Source organism: Manis javanica, chromosome 10 (assembly GCF_040802235.1).
Source record: "Manis javanica isolate MJ-LG chromosome 10, MJ_LKY, whole genome shotgun sequence".
Classification (NCBI taxonomy): domain Eukaryota; kingdom Metazoa; phylum Chordata; class Mammalia; order Pholidota; family Manidae; genus Manis; species Manis javanica.
This window is the reverse complement of record NC_133165.1, coordinates 101800708-101821970: the sequence shown is the minus strand read 5'-3', so window position 1 is coordinate 101821970 and position 21263 is coordinate 101800708. Positions and strand designations below refer to the sequence as shown.

The following is a 21263-nucleotide window of genomic DNA, read 5'->3' as shown; positions in this document are numbered from 1 at the left end:
CTCTGCTTGGTAATATCTAGTTTTATATTCTTATTTTAATGAAAAGCTGAGAATTACTTAAATTGAGATTAATTAATTAATTAATTAAAATGAGAATTAAACTTATTCCCCCAAAATATTTACCTTTGTGTAAATTTATTTTTTAAGAGTTTAATATCTGATAATTCATTGTTTTAAAGGAATGGTTATATTTTTTCTACTATATAAATTTAAAAATAAAGAAATAGTTGTCTATGTTCCATCTAAGTGGTGTATCATTCTCTGGAAATGCTTTCCTAAAGGAGAAAAATCTGCCAGTGTTGTAAAAAAAGGAAATGGTAGAAATGAGAATGAGTTGAAGGTGAAAATAAATTTGAAGAGTAAGACTGAAGGGGAGAGATGAAATACTGTATCTCCACTTTGACATACAATCTCAAATTCTTTTCATAGGTTGTTCTAAAAATATTGGTTGTTCTTTTGCTCATATTTTAATACTGTGGTTGAGTAAATAGATAATCTACTTGTAGATAGATTATACAAATAATAGATATGATAGATAGATAATCTACTTGTAGATAGAATAAACAGATAAAAGACAGATTATCTTTTTCTTAGTTCTATCTAATAACTGCAACACCACCACCAAGTATACCTGGTATACATCATCAAACCAAAAGAATATTCATGATATGGGATATTTTGTTTATGACAATGTGTATAGCAGTTTTGTGTTAATGGTAGCTTTATGGTGTTTTAGAAATCAGTTTTGAATTATTAAAAAGTTATCTTCTGCTTTTAATGAGGACAAGATATATTAATATACTACAAAAATCCACTTCATCAAACAGCACTTCATCAATCCGTAGATTATGCATGACACCAAACATTTTTCCATGTTGGGATCTGACACAGAGAATTAAACTTTTTCCCACAAAATATGAACCAGCAGGTTATTTGATAAAAACAACAGATATTTCCTATAGCAGTACTACCCAATAGAACTTTCTATGATGATAGAAAAGTTCTTTATCTTCACACATAGCAAGTAGTTTTTTTATTGGAATTGGCATAGTGTGATGTAGCCCATACCCAAAACATGAGCAATGCTAGTCACATACAAGTCACATCATTTACCTGAATAACCTATACATTTTGCATTATTTTCTGTTTGGACCCCAGATGGATAGAACAAATACCAGTTCTGATTTGGTCAGAATCATATACATGTCTATCTTGGTAAAGCCATTTTCAGGTTTTCTAAGAGGCTTTAATTCCATTTATTTCCTTTATTGCTACTTGGCTGCAATATAAAACTTGCAGAAGCAACTTGTATTCATTCATTTGATAAACATTTGTTGCAAACCTACTCTTGGCAAGATCCTTGAGATGCAGTGCTGTATAAGATGGACACGGCTCCTGTCTCCATGGGACTTAGAGTCTAGCTGGTGAGGCTTGTTGGGACCTTAACGCTTCACCAGCAAGGAAACCTCGTGAGAGCATTGCCCTGTCAATCCAGGTACTAAGGTGCACGGAATTCCTCAGACACACATACTTCACGATAGTACCCATGTGAGAGGAAACTCATCTAAACCAGAAAGGGAGAATCTGTTTGCAATATGTGTTTTCTCTTTTTCCTTACTTTGCAAAAGATGATCCAAGAGTGAATTACACACCCCAGAAGATTTCAACTTGGTGAACATACCCTTTTTTTTCCTTTCCTTTGTTTTTTCTTTCCTCATATTTTAATCCTTCCTCCCTCCCTCCCTCCCTCCCTTCCCTCCTTCCCTCGTTCCTTCAGATATATTGGCTTTACACTTTGTGAAGAGAGTTTCTAAAATCATCATGGACATACTTTTTTTGTATGGCTTTTATAGATGGCTCTGCCATGCACGCTTATGGAATTCACTTCTCTGTATGTCAATCATGTTGACATTTTAAAGCAAGTGAATCGAGAAGTTAAGGCTTGGTCTAGCCTTAGCTTAACTTACAGTGGATCTCCTTAATGGATATCCTATCACAAATGGATAGCCTTAAATGATCAAATACAGCCAACTGTGTACCTCAGATATACTAGCCAATTTGATGTACTAGAAATACTGTGTAGACAGAGGAGTTATAGTTTATAAAATAATATGAACTGGGGCCAGAAAGGTTCTTAAAAATTTTCTCATGAAGGAGAATGGGTAACAATTCCAGGGCCAGGTAGGTAATATGAATGTGTAAAATGGGTGGCATATAAGACCCTATAGGTCAAGCTGCTTGTATTCCTATAAAACTAGCTCCTGGCTAGTTGCATTGCTTGTAAAACTCCTGTTGGCTAAACAAAATTAGGGTAGTTTCACCTGTTAGGTACTACTAAAGACATAGACCTAAAAAAAGTTTGGCTCCAAAATATGAAAAGAAAATATCAAAGTTGAAATTAATACTTAATTAGGTGCCTGCAAAATGGATCATACCAACTAATCAACTGCAATTCAACTATTTTATAGGTAATTTAAGTTAAGTGTGGAATATGGTTGATTTTAACATGCTTGTAGATTTGCTGGGCTTACAAGAATAAGAGTGCCTACAGCTTTGAAAAAAACAGCAGCACCACACTTCTGGATGCCATATGCAGTCACCAGGTTCCCAGTTTTCAAGCCCTGAATCATGTGCTTGTTGTCCAGTTAAGACAGTCATGCCCAGGGAGATCGAGTGAATTGGAGAAGTTCCCATAAGCTACACAGAGTATGCTGCCAACTAGACTTTGATCTCTTGATTCCTGCATGAGGGCTTTTGTACCCAATGTCATCTTCATCTGAGCCATCAGGATGCTTGTTTAAATGCATGTCCATATGCCATAGCACACACAGCTCAACTGCATTAGAACCTCGGGGGTTCACACCCAGGCATCTGCACTTTGCCCTGCACCAAGTAACCTATCATTTCCAGTGATATACTTAGCTATTTAGCTAGTCTGCTCTGGTCAGTTCATTGAATCAGTTCAGTGACCTCATGAACTGGATTCAGTTGACCTATTGGCATAATATGGGCATGGTAAGTGTAAACATGGTTTCTTTATTTTTTAATGAACCTAGAATGAAGAAACAATAGCACTTAGATTCTTTCTAAAACTGTGCCATTGGATCAAGCATTTCAAAGCTCTGTTGGAAAAACCTTGGCCCTGATGGTTAAAATGTCAGGAGGCAACTGTGATGGTGGGGAACTGCGGACAGAAATGGAAATGCGGACCCAGCAAAAGTTCAGCAATAACCACTGCAGCCCCCAGCCTTTTGGTTTCTCTGCCTTTTCGACTTCTGTTTTCTAAATACATTAATTCAGAATGGTGGATGTATGGATATATGGAATGTTCCAAATATGGACATGCCAGGCACTGTCCTAGGTGCTGAGGAATCCATGGTGAGCCAGTCAGGCAGTCCTTGCCTTAAATTTACTATGGTCTAGCTCAGAACAGATCAAACAACGATTTCATCCCAGCCCTACCACTGACAAGCTGTGTGACCCTGGGCAAGCCACCTCACTCTCTGAGTTTCCATTTTCTTATTTTAACCTCTAGTTAAGCATGGCCCTTATAAGAGCACCAGTGGCCTTAGAGAGTGGTGGGCTACCATCTACGTTGATATTTCATTGGTGTTTGTGCCCCTGTCTTCCTACCAGTTGATTCTTGTTTAATTCAGAGCCATGCTAACCATGTGAAAGGGCTGTCTTCTCCATATGGCCCCACCCAGGGACTCATGGGGCCAATTACCTCAACCCTTTCTCGAAATTTACTCTCCTAATTAGTTCTTATGTGCTCTGGCTATGTGAGAGGGTCACATCCATTACCTCATGGATGTGGTGGTGCCAGCAAAACCTCGAGGGAGCTGTGCAGCCCACTGCAACTCCCTCCAAGGGCTTTCAGAGGAGGGGCAGCAGTATGCTCTTTCTCTGCAGTGCCATTGGTCCATAAAAAGAAAGAAAAAATTGATCCCCGAGTCAAAAAATTCACTTCCAAAACAGCCCCAGGGTTTAAACAAACTGTGGTGGCAGGCCGTTGGGGAGAGGGAGGTAGAATGATACACATGGAAAAACAGTAACATTTGTGGATATTAAGGGAAAATGGGCGTTCTTCCAATCACAAGCCTAACCAAGTTTAGCAAATTATGCTGGGGGCATTTTTATGAACTTCTGGGTTTAACCTGGGCTCCCCCATTACTAAATTAGTCCAGAATACACACTCTGGGTTACATGTAGGGAGTAATAGTAATACATAATTGCTGTTAATTTAACTAATGTCTCTCAAGCAACTATTATGTGCTTGGCATCACAGTGGGCCCTGGAGATAACAGTGATGAATGAAACAGTCTTTGCCCTCATGGTACATACATTCTAATTAGGGGAGACAGAAAATGAAATAAGCTATTTAAATAAAAAGTATATATATATATATATATGACCTATTTTCAGGTTATGATGAACCCTATGAAGAAAAAGGAAGCAAGAAATAGGTTAGAGAGTAAAGAAAGAAAGGACTGCTCTTTAGGATGGGGTCTTGGAAGACTTCTTGACAGAGGTGACATTTGAATAGAAATTTAAATTAAGGGAGGGGATGATCTAGGCAGATATCAGAGGAGGAACAATCCATACAAAGGAAAGACCTAACCAAACATCTAGCAGGGGCTGGCTTCTATGTATCTTACACGCATTATAAATATTTGCTGAATTAATTCATAAAATACTAGATAAGGGTATTACTGAATTTTGAAAAAACTTGAGATTCCGAGAGGTTCACTGATGTACCCACACATCAAGGGCCACACAGCAAGTGAAGTGGCAGAGCTGCAAGGTGTCTCTACCACAGCATTCTTTACTCTGCCATCAAATTGTTCCTGGAATTAGTCATTCTCAAGCTTCACCTGAATCTGATTCTCGGCTCCCCACAGAGAAGGCACACTCTCCCACCATCCTAAGCTTCTGCCAGCTCTGAGTTCTAGAATTTGATGCAAATCCCTAGAAACAGAGCTTGGTATTAATGCCTGACTCCCAAAAAAGTTTAAATGAGGAACCCCTGAAAAACCAGCTAAGGCATGTGCTAGTGATGCCTGGGTCTGAAAGCACCTGGAAGTATTGATGGAATTTGTCCTCATTGTGCTGTGGGGAGGCCAGCCTCTCCCAGGCATTCAGTTAGGCTGCTGACTCCATTTCTTTCTTTCTGGGGAGAACTGGGTGTGGAGGGGGCTGTCAATTACAGCCACCCTGACTAAGGACATGTGCAGAATGGAAAGACAAGCCATTACCCCAGTCTGGCCATCACCTCCTTAGCAACAATAACTGTGTACACATTCACACACAAACACTGCACCAAAACAAGCAAAGGTCACTCTCTCTGGGCACTTCCAGGAATGATCTCAAGTTTTCATAAAACAATGTTTATAAATTAGATGGAACCCCAGAGCAGTCTGGGAATAGAAATAACCAGTTTATGAGGCTTCCTGCCATTACATTATTGCTTGTTTGCCTTGAATAAGCAAAATACAGCATGCAGCCCACCTCTTCCAGAGCCAAGCAAAGATCTCATTACAAAAGCTCCAGCCAAGTGAGCCTGAATGGGGAGGTATCTTAGATACTAATAGGGGCTTCTATTTATGGCCTGTTGACGGAAAGCACCTTAATGGCAAGGCCTGTGCCCTATTCATCTTTCCTTCCCAGCTCCTAGTACAACATAAACATTTAATAAGTGAGTTTGTTAAATCAGTGAATAGGTGACTGAATCAAGGAATGAAATAATGAATAATATATCTGATCCCCAGGGCTAGTAGTAAAGAATGTGAGATATCTAACAAAATGAGAAACAGTTTTGAACCCTTGTTACATGTCAGAACTTTATGTAATGACCTTGAAGAACTGTCCCATGTTCTTCAAAACTGCTTCCTACTCTTACTTTTCCTTGGTCCCTCCAGGCTGTTTGGTACAGCCTCTGATCCAGGCTGCTCTCCAATCTAACTCCAGAATTTACTTTCCCACCTTATTCATAAAAATTTGCACTATCTCCATCCCCTGTATGTAACTGGCTGGCATGAAGAACAGCATTCAATAAACTAAGTGCCTTAGTTGAGTTCTCTAAGAAGCAGAGCCTGAGGCAAGGATTCAAGTTCCAGCGGTTTATTTGGGAAAAGAGGTTGGAAGGGAAGAGAGCTAAGAAAGGGTGCATTATCAAGTAAGTTACCACTATGGGCAACTGGGTCCCATGCGGAAACTCTGAAAAATGACGTGGGAAATATGCCACCTGATTCCAAGTTATCATCTCCAGGGACAAGGGAGCTGGGCTCTTATACACTATTTTGTCAGTCATTGGCTGAGGCACTTTCAGGCTTCCTTGCACATTGGCAGATTGGCCTTTTTCTGTTTTAAGGAAAGCATTCAGGCAAAGCAAGGCTGATGACTATGACTGGAAGTAACTAGGACACACTGAAGTGGTAAAGCTGAAGAAATGTGGATGGGTCACTCACAGCACTGGCCACCCTAACTCCTATAGGATGAAATGCCTGATCACAAATACTCTTCTAGAGGGATCTGACTTTCTAAAGAAGAGCTTGGATGGTATAATGCCTTAACACAAATAAACACCTCTCATATTCAGGTTGGAAGATGAGAGAGGAAGCTGAGATTCGGTGGTGGAAGGGGGCAATGAGTCTCCATTTAGATATGGCAAATGCATGAACTTCTGATGGGATTCTGGCTGAGGTGAGCTCTACTTTCAGAAAGGAGTGATAATGCAACTGACATTCTTTCCAGGAGAGAGGTCTATCAGAAACTGAGCAGCCTCTATCAAACCCATGCCTGTAAGCAGTACCTGGGTGCCTTTTAGCACCTGGAGAAATTCTGTGACTTCTCAGAGGACCACATCCCTCAGCTGGAAGACATGTCTAGATTCTTAAAAGGCCAGCTTCCCTTCCCCTTCTCTCCTTTGTTTACTCACAAACCTATGAGAGAAAACTTACACTTTGATGGAGTTTTACTGATGTTAAAATTAGAAGGAAACTCAGAGATCATCTCTCAACCCTTCATGTTATAGAGCAGAAGCTGAGACCCAGAATGGGGAAGTCACTTGCCTCAGATCACACAATGGTGAGTGGCAGGCTGATTTTTATCAAGCAGGGTTCAGAAAATAAAATTGCTCTAGGTCTGTCAAGCAAAAAGGGATTTGACATGGGGAAATAAGTGCTTACAAAACCATTGGGAAGGCTAAAAGGGCAAGAGTCAAGAGGATCGCCACTAGTTTTTAAGTTGTGGTTTCAAGAGTCATAAAACTTTTGAAGCTGTCCAGAGCTTGGAAACCAGTTCCTTTCCCAGGCCCAAGGCCTGTGAGTAGCAGGAGACTACTACGAAACCTCCCATCAGCCTGGCATCACATGTTGCTCCTTCCACAAGAAAATGATGGCTAGGATTTCTCTTCCACCTTCCACATTTTGTGCCCTTGCATCTCACTGGCAGCCTGGAAATCATATTTAGACTGGAAATAACATTTAGACGACTCTGGAGGCAAAGGAGTCTGGGAAGTATAGCTGTGTGGCTTCCAGCCCCTGAGATTCAGGGAGAGAATAAACTCAGTAGCAATAAGCAGTGATGGCCCCAAACCAAACCAAACAACATCTAGAACTATGGTGAGCCCCAATTTGTAGGTGTAGGTGTGAACCTGGATAATAGCAGGGACATCGGCTTGAGGGCATAGGCTTCTCCCACAGATCAAATGGGGAAGAGGGGCAGGAAAGAGAGCCAGCACTGGCCAGAATTCTGTACCTGGTGCCACCCTTGGCAACAGTTCTAGAGGCCCTGACATAAGGGGATTTCCAACATCATTTTTTCAGTCCATTATGTTCAACGACTTTGTTTTCCTGCCTCCCCCATACCTGTCAGTCTATAATGCTGCACCACTAATGCGCAGTGACAAGTCTCAGGGGAAAACTAAGGATCTTCAGGGCCTGTGTGGCTGCAAGGGGAGCAAGTGGATATCAGCTTCCAGAAAATTCCCATTCGTAGAGCCTGCAGATATTCACCAGAAACTATGTTCATGTCACGTTGGTGGATAGATGTTTGGAGTAATGTGGTTGGTTAATACTTGTGGATTTGGGATGACTTGGTGGGCATTATGGCTCTTACATTGAGTTGCTGTGTGACTTTGGACAGGTTCCCTCAGTTTCCTCATCTCTAGGGGAAATGTGTTTGAGCTACATTACCTGTGTTACCAGTCCTGACATTCTAGTATCTTTACATCAGAGTATCTTAATTGTAATGTTGTCACATTGTCCTGAACCTCGAAGTATGGCAAGGTTTCACTAGGATCTGGAACTTTCTATCTGAAGGGAAAAGTTCTATTGAGACAGGTCCCTCCTGATTCTCCCTTCCTTAACCAGAATTAGGACTGACTTTTTGAGGCTAATAGGGTCACAATAGCATTTGGTTCACAAGCAAATGTGTAAGTCATCGTGCACAGCGAAACTCTGAGTTTCATCAGAAACCAATACAGAGCCCTGAATCCTGGATTCAGAGCCAAATTTTGAGACAAGGCTCTAGAGAGGACCAGATTTCCACATCCTCTTAGGTACCCCAAGCTTTTCTGTTGTTCCCTGCTTCAAACTCTTCTAGTGGGGAGGCATCTCATGTTCCTAATCTCTCTCACTAAGAGATTACAGATCGGTTCTTCTCAGGAGCCACTGCTTTCTGGGCTACTGCTCACTGTTCTGAGATAAGGATGGCATAAGTCAGATAATTTAATCCCTGAACTAATGAGCTATCTCATCTAATTTGGAGAATACATGAAACAGAAAAAGGATGTAAGAGTGAGGATGAATGAGGAGGATGGATGAGCCAGGTAAAAGGACCGAGGCTATGTTGTGCCCCAATGTGGCACTAGACAGTCCTTTACCAAGAACAAGACCACATAGCTGGTTTGATTTCTGAGTTTTAGAGGTCCTAAAACATTTATTTCTAAATACATGAGTCTGGGTTCCTGCCTTAGGAGGCACAGCCAGAGCACCCTTCTTCATGTAGTTGGACCCTGCACAACCCCAGAGGGTGCCATTGACACAATAGGTTCTGCATATTTATTATTTATTATCAGAACTTTCTGGAAGATGACAGTGAAATGTCTTGCTCCAACAAAATCGATGTAATGTTTCAATTTTCTAAGAGATGGAAGTGAAGATCTTGTGAGGAACTGTTTTTTTCTAATTCACTCAAAGCCAGATAGGTGAGTGCATGTCATGGGCAAAACCTAGGGTCCAGACTGATGGAAGATATGAAAGAGAAATTTGGCTTTCATTGGTTTATTAATTTAGTCATATGTTCATTCATGCGTGCATTATGCATTCATTTAAAAACTAGACTTTGGGGGATAGTCTATGCTAGACCTTGTGTCTGGCCCTGGGACAGTTAAGAAACTAATTCCTATTCTCAGGGTACTTGGTCCAATGTGAGAATCAGACAAGTAGATAAAATGCCTTGTAGTAGTGTTGGGCTTCACAGGAACCCATAGGCAGGAAGCACAAGCCAGGTGGGGAAGAGTCAGCAAAAGTCACTTTTCTGCCCCAGTGGCCTGAGAGTGTTTCAGGCTGAAGGAGCAGTGTGTCCATAACCCTGGAGAAAGCAGACACTGTCCTCAGCCTTGACATGTATTAGCTCATTTACACCTCAGAACAGTCCTAACCGGCAGGCACTATTATTATTCACGTTTAACAGATGAGGCAGCAAAGACACAGAGAGAGGAAGTAACTTGTTCAAGGTTAATGCAGCTGATAAAGAGCAGAACTAGCATTTGAGCCCAGAGAATCCAGTTACCAAGTTCACAACTACTCCCCTCTACCCGTTGAGACAGAGTGAGAGTGCTCTTAGGAGAGCCCAGTTTGGTAGCAGCTCAGAACTCTGTGGGTGTAAGTTCAAGTTGCCTTCGTGCCTGGGATGGTCTGATTCAGGGCCTGTTGCAAGAACACAAGTCTTGTCTCTTCTTTAGCTCCAGCTAGTGACTCCACGTTTTTCTCTGGTTATTTCCCAGAATCCACTGCACAGTCGCCCACGGGGCATATACCTAACAGAATGTGGGGACCCCAGGCAATGACTCATCTTCCCCATTCATGTCTGTAATGACTCCAGAGATATTTTCCAGAAGTTGCTTTGTCAATTCTTGAACTAAATTCCCATCCCCTTGTTTTGATGCTATAAGGCTCTTTCCCTTAAATGTTAAGTGATGGAAAGGGTGACCCCAAAACTGAATTTCAATCAATTTTGATTGACTCTGGTTAATTCTGCGTTTACTCTGTTGTGTTATTATATTATTTAAGTTCCAAGAAATTGGAAGAAATGCATACATTTTTAAAAAATCTGTCACTTGCTCTCTCAGAACTTTGGTCTACTTGATCAGAGTCAAAATGCATCCTTCAGAGAGTATCGGGAAAAGTTAAATTAAAATTTAGCTAAAAAACAACTTATTCTGTACCCATCATGTGCTGTAGCCCATTAAAATTACTATGCAAGGTCTTGCCACTGTTCACAGGGTCTGATCAAGCGAGTAGAGAGTGCTTTTGCTTTTGTTCTTGTTTTATGCTCCCTCCTGGGTTCAACAACGATTCAATCATCAGATACAAACATGCAAGCATTAAAATACTAGATCATTGCACATACAAGTTACAAAATATGTTTTAGAAAACACTAGAACATTGCAAAACATTTGCAGAGAGTATGCAAAACGTAGCAAAAAGATCTTAATCAAGTGTCCCTTCTGCAAAAAATTGAGTGCAAGCATTTTGTTATTGATTGTGGAAAGCAAAGACCTGTCTGTCACTCTGGCTCACTTGTGTGTGGGTGGCTTGTTGGAGAAGCATCCAATTGGTGGGAAGGGTACTGGCCTGGGAGGCAGGGCGGGGAGGGAAACTCAATACGAATCCAATTCTACCATTACTTAAACCTGGACAAGTAAGTCCCTCTACTTTGGGAGCTTCAGTATCTTATCTAACATATTCAACTCTATGACTTCTGAGGATACTTGTTTACTCAATTCTATGAAACAAGACCTAAGCTTTAATAAAGATATGGGTGAGCAAGCCTCCAGTAGACTTAACATTTTATTTAATCAGGGTTTCACAGACTTTTACTATAAAAGACCATGTGGTGAATGTGTGAAACTTTGCAAGCCATATTCTGTCTCAACTTCTCAACTCTAATGTAGCAGGAAAGCAGACAGAGATAGGCCATAAGTGAAGAGGTGTGGCTATGTCCCAATAATACCTTATCTACAAAACCAGGCAACAGACAATGGGCAAGATTTAGCCAGCAGACTCCTGACTGAAGTAATGGCTGAAATAGGGTTGAGGGTGAGCAGCAGGGACAGAGGCCTGGCCTATCTCAGGGGTGTGACGGGGAGTCGGGGAGGCTGCATGAACGTGTTCCAGGCCCACCTTGCAAAGACCACCAGAGCCACTCAGCCCTTGCCACCTCCGAGGGACCAGGCAGTAGACCTGGGCATCCTTCTCCCTCAGGGAGGAAAGAGTTAAGGAGGTGGGGGCAGACACAATTTCTTCTTTCTAGGGAAACTATTTGGACTTGGGAATTCACTCTGCTGCACAGCTGGAACTCATTACTGCTGAAGTTTTTTGAGTTAAAAAGTTTTATTTAGGCCCCTGCAAGGGTTTTCTTAGGCCAAGAGTGCAGCCCTGCGCTCACACTGCATGCTCTCCCCGCCAAGCACCGGTGAGCCCTGCCATCCCTCTCCTGCCCTCACTGCCTCCTGCAGACCCTCCTGCCACCTTGCCTCATGCCCCCTTTCCTTCTAGCCTCTTTCCTAATCTGTCAATCCACCTAGGTCCCCCTGGCAAGCGGGACCAGCCTGTTCCAGCAATACGGAAAACTGCATAACTGAACAAAAGAAACATTCACCTTCTTAGCTGGGGTCCAAAACAGCTAATGTTGTAGGTGGGCTCTAGAATCTCTCACCCAGAGCCATGGGTACAGACACAGAGGGCGGGGCTTACAGACCACTGCAAGTCATGACAACACACAGAATGAAAAATCAAATGGAAAAAAAAATAGATCCTTTTTCCTTCTTCCAGTTTAATTCAGACAAAGGAGATAATGGTGTGCCCAGTGTGGATGATGGTAGACATCAGTTAACTACAACCCAATGAGCAACAGCTCTTAGTTAACTAGACAACTCTTTTCTTTTGTTCTTTGCTTTTAGGCTAAAAAAATATGGTAAGAAATCAGCTGGTGTCAGGGCCTGGTAAACAGAATGCTTATAGTTAACTTCCTGGTGTCCTTGTTCCTGGGGTCCTGTCTACAGGCCCAGCTCAGTGACAGTGGGCACAATGATGACAATTAAGGTTCAGAATAACCCACTGCAGCATTGAAGGTTCAGAAAGATTGCAATTCAATTGCATCCCCCACCCTGTGTGTCACCAATGCAGGGGGGTACTGTCATCTCCTAATAGGATCATCCGCAAGACTCTGGACAGAGAGCTTCTCTGGTGAACCCCCAAATTCATCACATCAGAAAACTGCTAAAAGGAGCAACCCTTTCTCAAAGCACTGTGTTCAAGGTCTACTAACTTTAGGAAGCCAGGGGTAATTTTGATCAGGTCAACCATCCTTCTGGGAGTTCAGTGGCAGGGTTGCATGTGGCTGGAGTACAGAGGCTCAAGAGGCCAAAATTTGGGTCTGAGCTCTCACCAAATCAATTCAGCATTCAGTGTGTAAATTTGGAGCAAGCCAACTACTCTGGAGTTAGGAAGGAGATAATAATAGCAGTCATAGTAGTGATGACTAATATTTGCTGAGTCAAACAATGTGCCAGACATTAGGCAAAATGCTGTCCAGCATTATGTGAGACAGATACAGCTGCTCCCATTTGACAGATATGAAACTGAGGCTCAGAGCTGATCCAGCTTTCTCAGTGATAAATGGTTACCAGGCAGCAGAACCAGGGTCTAGGCCAAGAGCAGGTTGGTTGCAAAGCCCTTGCTCCTAATCTCAGTGCTCTGGGTGGACAGCCTGAATTACAGCTGGGATCTAGATTCTAGTCGAAGCTCTGCCAGTAGCTGGGTAAACAAGCCGAGGGCTCTGTTCTAGGCGCCCAGGAAACTGCAGTGAATGAGATGAGTTGCCTTCTGCCTGGAGCTCCCCTTCTCGTGGAATAGACAATCAATATGAAATACCTAGATAAATACAGTAAGTGTACAAAGCCATGGGTGCAAGGAATAACTGAGGGAGGGGACTTGAAGTTCAGGCTGTTCAGGGATGGCCTCTAAGAAGAGGTGACATTTGGAGTGAGCATTTACTGGGAGTCAGCCAGGTGAAGAGTCTGGGGGCAGTCAGGGGAGCAGGGGGACTTGGCATTCCCCTCAGGCTGCCAGAGCCTAGCTCCATTGGGGCTGTGGCCTTAAAGCCTGCCCAGAAATGGCATTTATTTGGGCTTTGTCTCAAAGGACCATCAGGTTCACCAGGAAGAGGGCCTGAGGTGACTGGGGCTTGGTGAGGGACAATAGGAAGGGCATGCTTCAAGCAGAGGAAACAGAATATAGGCAGGACAGCAGCCTGAAGGCATTTTATCTCATGGGGCCATGTATAAGGTGGCTGGGAACTCAGATCCTCCTTAGGAGTCGTAATACTTGGTTTAAACTCACACCAAAGCATAAATTCCTGGTATCAGCTTAACTGAAAGCACTTTTGATACTGGAGCATTTTGTGGTGTTCAGGGTGGGGAAGCCTGACAAGAGAGCGGAGGCTGGAGGCAGTGGAAGTAAGTGACCTTCATCCCCCATCATCCTGTGGAGGCAGCAGGGTCTCATCTGGCATGCTTGGAGGCTTGTGAGGGGACTCAGTCCTAAGTTCTGAGGCATTAAAGAGCTCATAATTCTTCCATCTGCAAGATCTCTTAGAAGTCATCTTCAACTCCGCTTCCACGAAAGGAAGTACTGAAGCTCAGAGGGGAAGCTCTTTGCCTGAGATCATGTGTCCAGCCCTAGATCTCCCCACTGCAGCCCTAATCTCTCTCCAAGCTGCTCATTATCCAAACTACAGGTTTGTTGTTTGAAGCAGTTGTTCTTCATCTTTTCTCTGCCAAAGCACACGTGGTGGGTGTCACTTACATTTTTGACAGATGCCCTAAGATGTGCCAAGATCAAGCACTGTGAGATACAGGAGACCAACTGCAGCATGTGTATAATCTATGTATAATTCCCGGCTAAGACTCAGGCTCCGCCCTTCAACACTCCAGAAAGCACATTGCTATGCAAATGGGTGGCAGGGAGGTTATTACAAAAGGGACCAATTTTGAAAACTATGAATGCGGTTTTGCTTTGCACCTAATTGTATACCATTCCTAGTTTCTCCACTCTGCAGATGGATATGCTGAGCCATGTACCGGCAAAAGCAAGAGTAAAGCACATTTTTATTTTCCAAATATACCCCCATTTCACTCCCTCCTTGGTAAAATTTTGCAAACCCCAAAATAACTTTTACTTGCATCCAAGGGCAACCCTGTTTCAGGCTGTGCTCAGGTCTATAACTAGAATCTCTTTTTTTTCCATCCTCCAAGCCCTCCAGTCTGTCCTGGTAAACCCCATCGCTGATGAAATCTCACCTCCGACCACTAGGGGTCACTAATAAATTCCCCCAAGAGGCTTTGCTCTCCGGCTGATAATGAATGACTCCAGAACTCCCCCCAAGTTGCTCATCACTAGAGCAGACTGACCATCTTTTTGCAGAATTAAACCATAAAAGGAGTGGGTCTGGGAGTGACCAGCCTATTTGTGGTAGCAAGGATGGCTGATAACCTAACCTAATTCTCTCTCTATATATATCACATTCCCTTCCCAACCTCCTAGAATTTTTATCCAGACTCCTACCTGCCTGACTCGAGAGAGGAAGCAGTACCAGCTGAGCTAGTTTTTGCAAGACCAGCATGGCTCTCACTCTGCCTCCCAGGGATTTCTTAGGGAGGCCTTGGTGTCCACAGTATTACCAGTGCTCTTTCTGACCTTGATGTAGAGTCCCATCTCTTTCTCCAAGCTGTCCGAGAAGTTCCAGGTCAGTGAATGGATGATCTCAGCTCCAGCTGGAATTCTGCTTTCTTTTCTGGAATAACAATCAGTCTTTAAAAATTTTCAGAATTCAAGAAGAGGCTTCATGAGAACTAATTCTGTTCCTCCCTTCAGCTGATTATTCTACATCTGCATGACATGCTTCCCTGTTCAGTTTGGGCATGTGTTCATTCATCTAAGACACAGATACAAGATGCCCAGAGATCCTTGAAATCCTAGTCAATTTCAGTGTTGGATTCACTCACCCAGCAACTCAAATGTGTAGGGAAAATATAATTTTTTTACTTTATCTATAACTACTTCCAATCTGCCTCCTGATAGCAGGGGGGAAAACGAAGTTCCAGGTCTGTTCATTAAAATAGTCCCTTTCGTCAGTCCTTAGTGTCTCAGAGTTTCTGGTTTTCTGACTATCTCCCTGAAATCCAGGTGTCCAGATGGGAGGAGGTGGCTCAAGTGACCTGTGAAGCAGGGGAAGAGCTGGCTGGCTTCTAATGCTAACCATTCTCTGACCTGGCCAGTGCTCTTGGGGAGAACTGTCCATTCTCCTCTTTGCTAATTTGGCTTCCTCTTGTTCTGCTGGTGAGAAGGCCCACCCAGCATCTGCTACAGGCTCATTTCACCCGCCAGCCATATAAAAGATCCTGCCACACAGGTCTATTGGCTGTCAACTCCACAGTAACCCAAATGGGAACCGAAGCTTCAAGAACACCTCAACTCAAGGTTACTTTCAACCTGACTACACAGCCCTGTCAAGTCTACTTTGATGTATCTATGCCTCAGGGTGATACAGGGAAGTCTTACAGTTGGGTCTTCCAGGAACTGCCCATGCTAAAAGGAAGATAAAGGGATTGGAAAACTTTCCAAACAAAAACTCCAGTATTGCACCTTTTTTCTTGCTTTGAAATCATATTTTGAATGAACATTTACTGAAGATACTCCTCTGTGACATCTCCATTTCCCCATCAAATGAATGACCAGATCAAATAAAGGGAAGGCCAAGTATGTAGAAGAAAAAGAGAGGAAAGCACATTAAATTTTTTAAAGTTATCTCTTTTTTGTTATGATACAGATGATCTTCTATCCACCTTCAATATCTCAGCTGTTATTAGTAACAAACTTTGTTAACCGATGGTGTCTATCAGTGTGACTGTGTCACGCCAGGGAAATGTGTCACAATAGTTTGTAGTCTAGTCTTTAAAAGCCTCATAGGCTTCCCAGTTATCTCCAGACGTGATAAAAAGTTTTCAATAATGAATGGTGTCTATTTATTTTGTAAGATGCGTAAGGAGTTGGAGAGTGCCTGAGTCTCTGATGCCTCTGAGTCATCACTGTGAGCCATCGTTGCTTTTGTATCAATTGTGCTGAGCAGTGAATGTACAGGAGATGAGCTGAAAGGATGTCTGACCCCAAATACTCTCTGCAAGTAGTCCTTTCCCCCTTATGAAATGATTTATGTCACTTGGTTTTCTTAACACCTCTATATTTTTTTTAAATGAAGGATAAAAAGTATCTGTTTAGTTGAAATGTCTTCTACTTTGATTCCAGTTAATCAAGATGTTGCTGGAATTTAGATATAAGCAATTTTCTTGTTCCAAAATTTGAAGCAAACCTCCTGGACTCCTCTTTTGAAAACTGGTCGGGATTATTGCTCAGAATCTGGGCAGCCATGGAATAAGCCCATTTTCAAACTGTCTAAAGTTTCAGGGCCAGCTTCAGAAAATGTTGGGCAGAAAGCCCCATTATGTTCTCTGAACCTAAATATTTAGGATGCTCATTTCAGTGCTTCTTAATTTCAGGTTTCCAGCATATTGGCACTGACACTGTATCCTCAGCCCATTGATTATCTTAATTTTTGTGCCTCTGTCTGGTTATCATGCGCTAGCTTGAGAGGGGAGATTGAGGAAGAGGGAAAGCTTGGTGCTCCTGACTATGAAGTTCTGTTTGATTTTTTTGGCTTATGGTATTGTCTTTTCTTTTCCTTTTTTAAATTGAGGTACATACAATAAAATGCACACATCTTAGTGTACAGCTTGATGAATTTTGACATGTGCATACACTCATGTAACTATCACACAGATTAAGATACCAAACATCCTCACTAATTTTTTCCCTTCACCTATTTCACCCATCCCTCCACCCCACTCCCCTACGGCAACCACCAGTCTGTTCTTTGTGTCTGTGAGTCTGTTTCTGTTTTGTTAGCTTGTTTATTCATTTTTTTTTGTTTTTAGTTTCCACATATAAGTGAAATCATATATAGTATTTGTCTTTCTCTGTCTGGCTTTTTTCATTTAGCACAGTACTCTGTAGGTCCATCCATGTTGTTGCAAATAAAAAGATTTCTTTTTCTTCTCTTTTTTTGAACTAAATACATCTCCATTAATCAGAGTCTTCAAGTGCTTGAGTTTCCAAAGCAGACTTCCTGCTCAAACAGCATTTCCTGCCATGTCTTTGGGCAATCTGATGGGTCAAACATAGATATGAACCCATTAGCTATCTGTGGCTGTGCTGGCTTCTTCCCTTTCATAGATGTTCCTTGGCTACAGGTAAAGAATACTACTGGCCAAGACAAGGCCTATGAGAACCACTTTTAAGCTGGCAGACTTCCTACATTCTAAAAATACCTGAGAATTTGGCTGTCTGTAGGAAATGGAGATTTCCTTTCAAGCCCATTGAACCTGAGATGGATACTTGCTTTCTTGACAGGTACCTAATTTGAGCCATTAGGAAAGAATACTCATTCACTCAGATGAATGCAATCTGCTATTTTTGTAATGTGCACAGACGCCATCTATAATCCATCTAGGAGTGCATTTTTTATTACCTATCTATTTCCTTTTATAAATATTGGAATCATGCAATAAATAGTTTTTGAATGTCAACTCTCTGCCAGCATTGATTCTAGGCCAAAAGCTCTCAGACTTTTTGGTCTTAGCATCCCCTCACACTCATAAAAATTACTGAGAACCCCAAAGAGCTTTTGTTTATATGGGTTATATTTATCGATATTTACCAATTTAGAAATGAAAACCAAGAAATTTTTAGAAATATTGATTGATTGATTTGAAGTTAACAATAATAAACCCATTACATATTAACAGAAATACATCTATAAATGTAAAATATTTTTCAAAACAAAAAATTAGTGAGAAAAGTGACACTGTTTTACATCTTCACAAATTTCTTTAGTATCTGGCTTCATCTGACAGCTGCATCCAGTCTCTTACGATATTATGTTCTGGTTAAGCATATAACGAAAATTTATTTCTGGTTAAGTATATAAAGAAAAGTTATGTAAATGGAAAGGCGAAAGTATTTTAATCACCCTTTAGATAATTCTGGATAAGTTTCTTTGATGCTAAAATAAAACTCAATTAACACTAAGTTCTTGAAAGTTAGTAGCAATGAGGAATTTGAACCATATTAATGAACTTCTCATATTCTGTTACATTAAATCTACTGGTCTGTCTTGCATATGGAATGGATCCTTTAACCATGCATAATTTTGTAGCTTCTTGCAATGTTCCCTTGGAAAATGGTAGTTCACTGAATTATTCAGACAGTCTAAAAGTTGACACATCACATGATGCTATATGTACTACATTTTTAAAAGCATACATTTGTTCATATCATCATCAATTTCATCGGAAAAATATTTAAGTATTGGGAGGCTGTGAAAATGATGAGTGGCAGATCTAAGTTCTCCAAAGTTCTAATTTTCACTTGACAGTTTGGATTTTAGCATGGGCACCTATGCTGTTCGGCTGATTTCCTTGAAGTGTCATTTTCATTTATTTTCAAAAGAATGCCTGCCAGATATCCAAATATAAATAACCATAGCCTGACTGTGCTTGGTCATTCTTTCATGTAGCAGTGGTGTTCCCTGAAAAATGCATCTAGCGCAGCTCGTAACCAAGCAATCACACAAATGCGTTACCTCAAGACAATCATTATACTTCATTACCCAGGGGAATGCTTTATGCGTGGTTCCCTTTTATCACATGGACTATTGAAAGGACGTATACTCAAAGGTCACAATTTTGAAACAATAATTTGTATTGCCTCATCCATTCTTTAATGAAGCTGGCTTTTTTTCCTTTTCCTGCAAGGACATTAGTGAGGATGCAATGACTGCTTGTACAGGTTGATGCAGCTGCTAAATTCGTGCTAAGCAGCCAACAGTTTTACCCACTGTTGCTTTCCCACAATCACTGCAAAGTTCCAGTAGAGTAAAAAAGACATTTAATGTCCTAGTGCTATTACAAAAATAGTTTGATTAGGAGTTTACGGACCACACTTTGAGAACCACTGTTCAAAGCACCTAAAATATTCACAAAGTCCCCGCTCTCATCGGATTTACATTGTTCTGGAGATCAAGCACCAGGGGAGAAGACAAGACACAAATAAATGAGTAAGCTAATATCAGAGTAGTTAAATGCTAGAATGAACATACAGCAGAGTGATGCGCTAGAGAAGGACTAGAACATGGGGATTACCTTATATCGGATGGTCATGGAAGGCGTCTTTGTGGTGATGACCCAGCTTAGCCCTGAATTACAAGGAAGAGCCAGTCAGGCAATGATCTGGAGGAAGAAATTTCCGAAGCCCTAAAATGGGATTGAGTTTGATGTGTTTAAGGAAGGCAAAGGAGGCCAGCATGACTGACCAGTTAATAAGGTGTCTAACGGCAGGAGATGTGGTTACAGGGGTCACATTCATTCATAGGCTACCTGCCAAGGGGCAGCCTGGGTTGCTGACAGAGCATGGAATTTACATGCAAGTTCAGGTTCTGTTACTTGCTAGTAGGGTGACTTTCACCAAGTTAAATAAAGTCATTAGGTTGGGTTCCCCAGGTACCAGGCTTTGAGGCAAGGATCTGCACGCAGGATGTTAACTGGAGGGAGACTTTGGAGATCCACACTTAAGAGGGAATGAGGGAAACTGGACTGTAATGAGGCACAAGGCGGATGGTGGTAAAGTTCTACAGGAGGTTGAAGAACCTGAATGTGGGAGAGCCCTCTGGCTATGCTTCAAATACAGGCAGGTGGATGAAGTGTTGTGCCCTTACCTTGAGGAGTGTATGTGGCTATCCAGGAAGCAGCTTCTTCTCCTGGCAAGGGACTCCACGTGACCCAGCGGCAGCCTACGGTGCTGGCTGGAGGAAGGGGCCCCAGGGTGCTGGGTGAACGTCCCTCCACTTAGCATCTCTGAGTTTTCATTTCCTTATCTGTAAACTGACAGTAAAAATTCAGAATAGCTGGACTTTATTCACAACATGGTTTGCAAATGGGGGTTGTTGATATCACAGGGAATTTACAAGACTTCGGTGATTTGCTGTGAATCCTTTATGGTATTTGAACCTATTTGTACAAATGTCGTAATATGTGTTTTATATAGGGATTTATCTTCAGAATAGCTACACTTTCTGATATAACATTCTTTTAACAAGCCAGCAGGTAAGCTACTCTGGAACCATTTCTGAATGTCAAAACATAAATCATGCTTACTTTTTTCATAGATACCCCTTCATATTACCTTTCCTATGTGACTATAAATCCTGTTTAACACCTCTTGTTCATCTCCTCTAGAGACTACTCCCATAATTTATTGGATCATATTCCCATGGTAGCAGATAAGGAATTTGCCGGATTCCCCCAGGTATTCTTCTTTTATTTTTCGCTCATTAATGCCTTGCTGATAAAACTAGGCTAGGAATTTCTTGGGTGAAAGGAAAGGACTGCATGATCAAATAAGTTTGGGCAACAGCTATTTAAGCACAATTTACTTACTGTAGAACTTGCAGCCTTCAGTAAGCTGCTACACTATGATCTCTAAGTATGGGCTACAGTATGAGGCATAAAGCCATATACAATGCAAGAACACAGACTTTTTTCTACTAATGACTAGAATTCTGAAAAACTGACTTTGAGACATTTTGGTTAAAATTTAATAAAGTGATTATAGGACTTCAATGTATCTAAAAGATCATCCTGTCGTTTAGTACACCCACCCATCTATCCACCCGTATGTTATAGACATTCAAACGAAGGCACATCCAAGTGTTTAGTACAGTGAGATCATTCAGTTTCCAGGAAATAATTTCTGGAAAAACATATTTTGTGTCCTAGACTGATTGCCATCCAGCATTCAGCCCATCATACTGTCAGGCCCATCATCACCTCCTGGTCCAGACAAATCACACTCCCATGTGGTTCC

The 21263-nt window shown here is 41.7% G+C and overlaps 2 long non-coding RNA genes across 2 annotated transcripts in view; one reads left to right on the top strand and one right to left on the bottom strand.

The window, feature by feature from the left end:
• The window catches only part of LOC140843633 (uncharacterized), an 89632-nt gene that overhangs the window by 20796 nt on the left and 47573 nt on the right, over positions 1 to 21263 (top strand). Inside the window, exon 3 of the long non-coding RNA XR_012121543.1 lies at positions 20636 to 20705. This is a non-coding gene — a long non-coding RNA (uncharacterized lncRNA). The remainder of the gene's footprint in view (positions 1 to 20635; positions 20706 to 21263) is intronic.
• Positions 14368 to 21263, bottom strand: part of LOC118970312 (uncharacterized) — a 22030-nt gene continuing 15134 nt past the window's right edge. The window contains exons 2-4 of the long non-coding RNA XR_005058219.2: positions 20116 to 20281; positions 19544 to 19596; positions 14368 to 15081 (exon numbers count right to left, since the gene is read on the bottom strand). This is a non-coding gene — a long non-coding RNA (uncharacterized lncRNA). The remainder of the gene's footprint in view (positions 15082 to 19543; positions 19597 to 20115; positions 20282 to 21263) is intronic.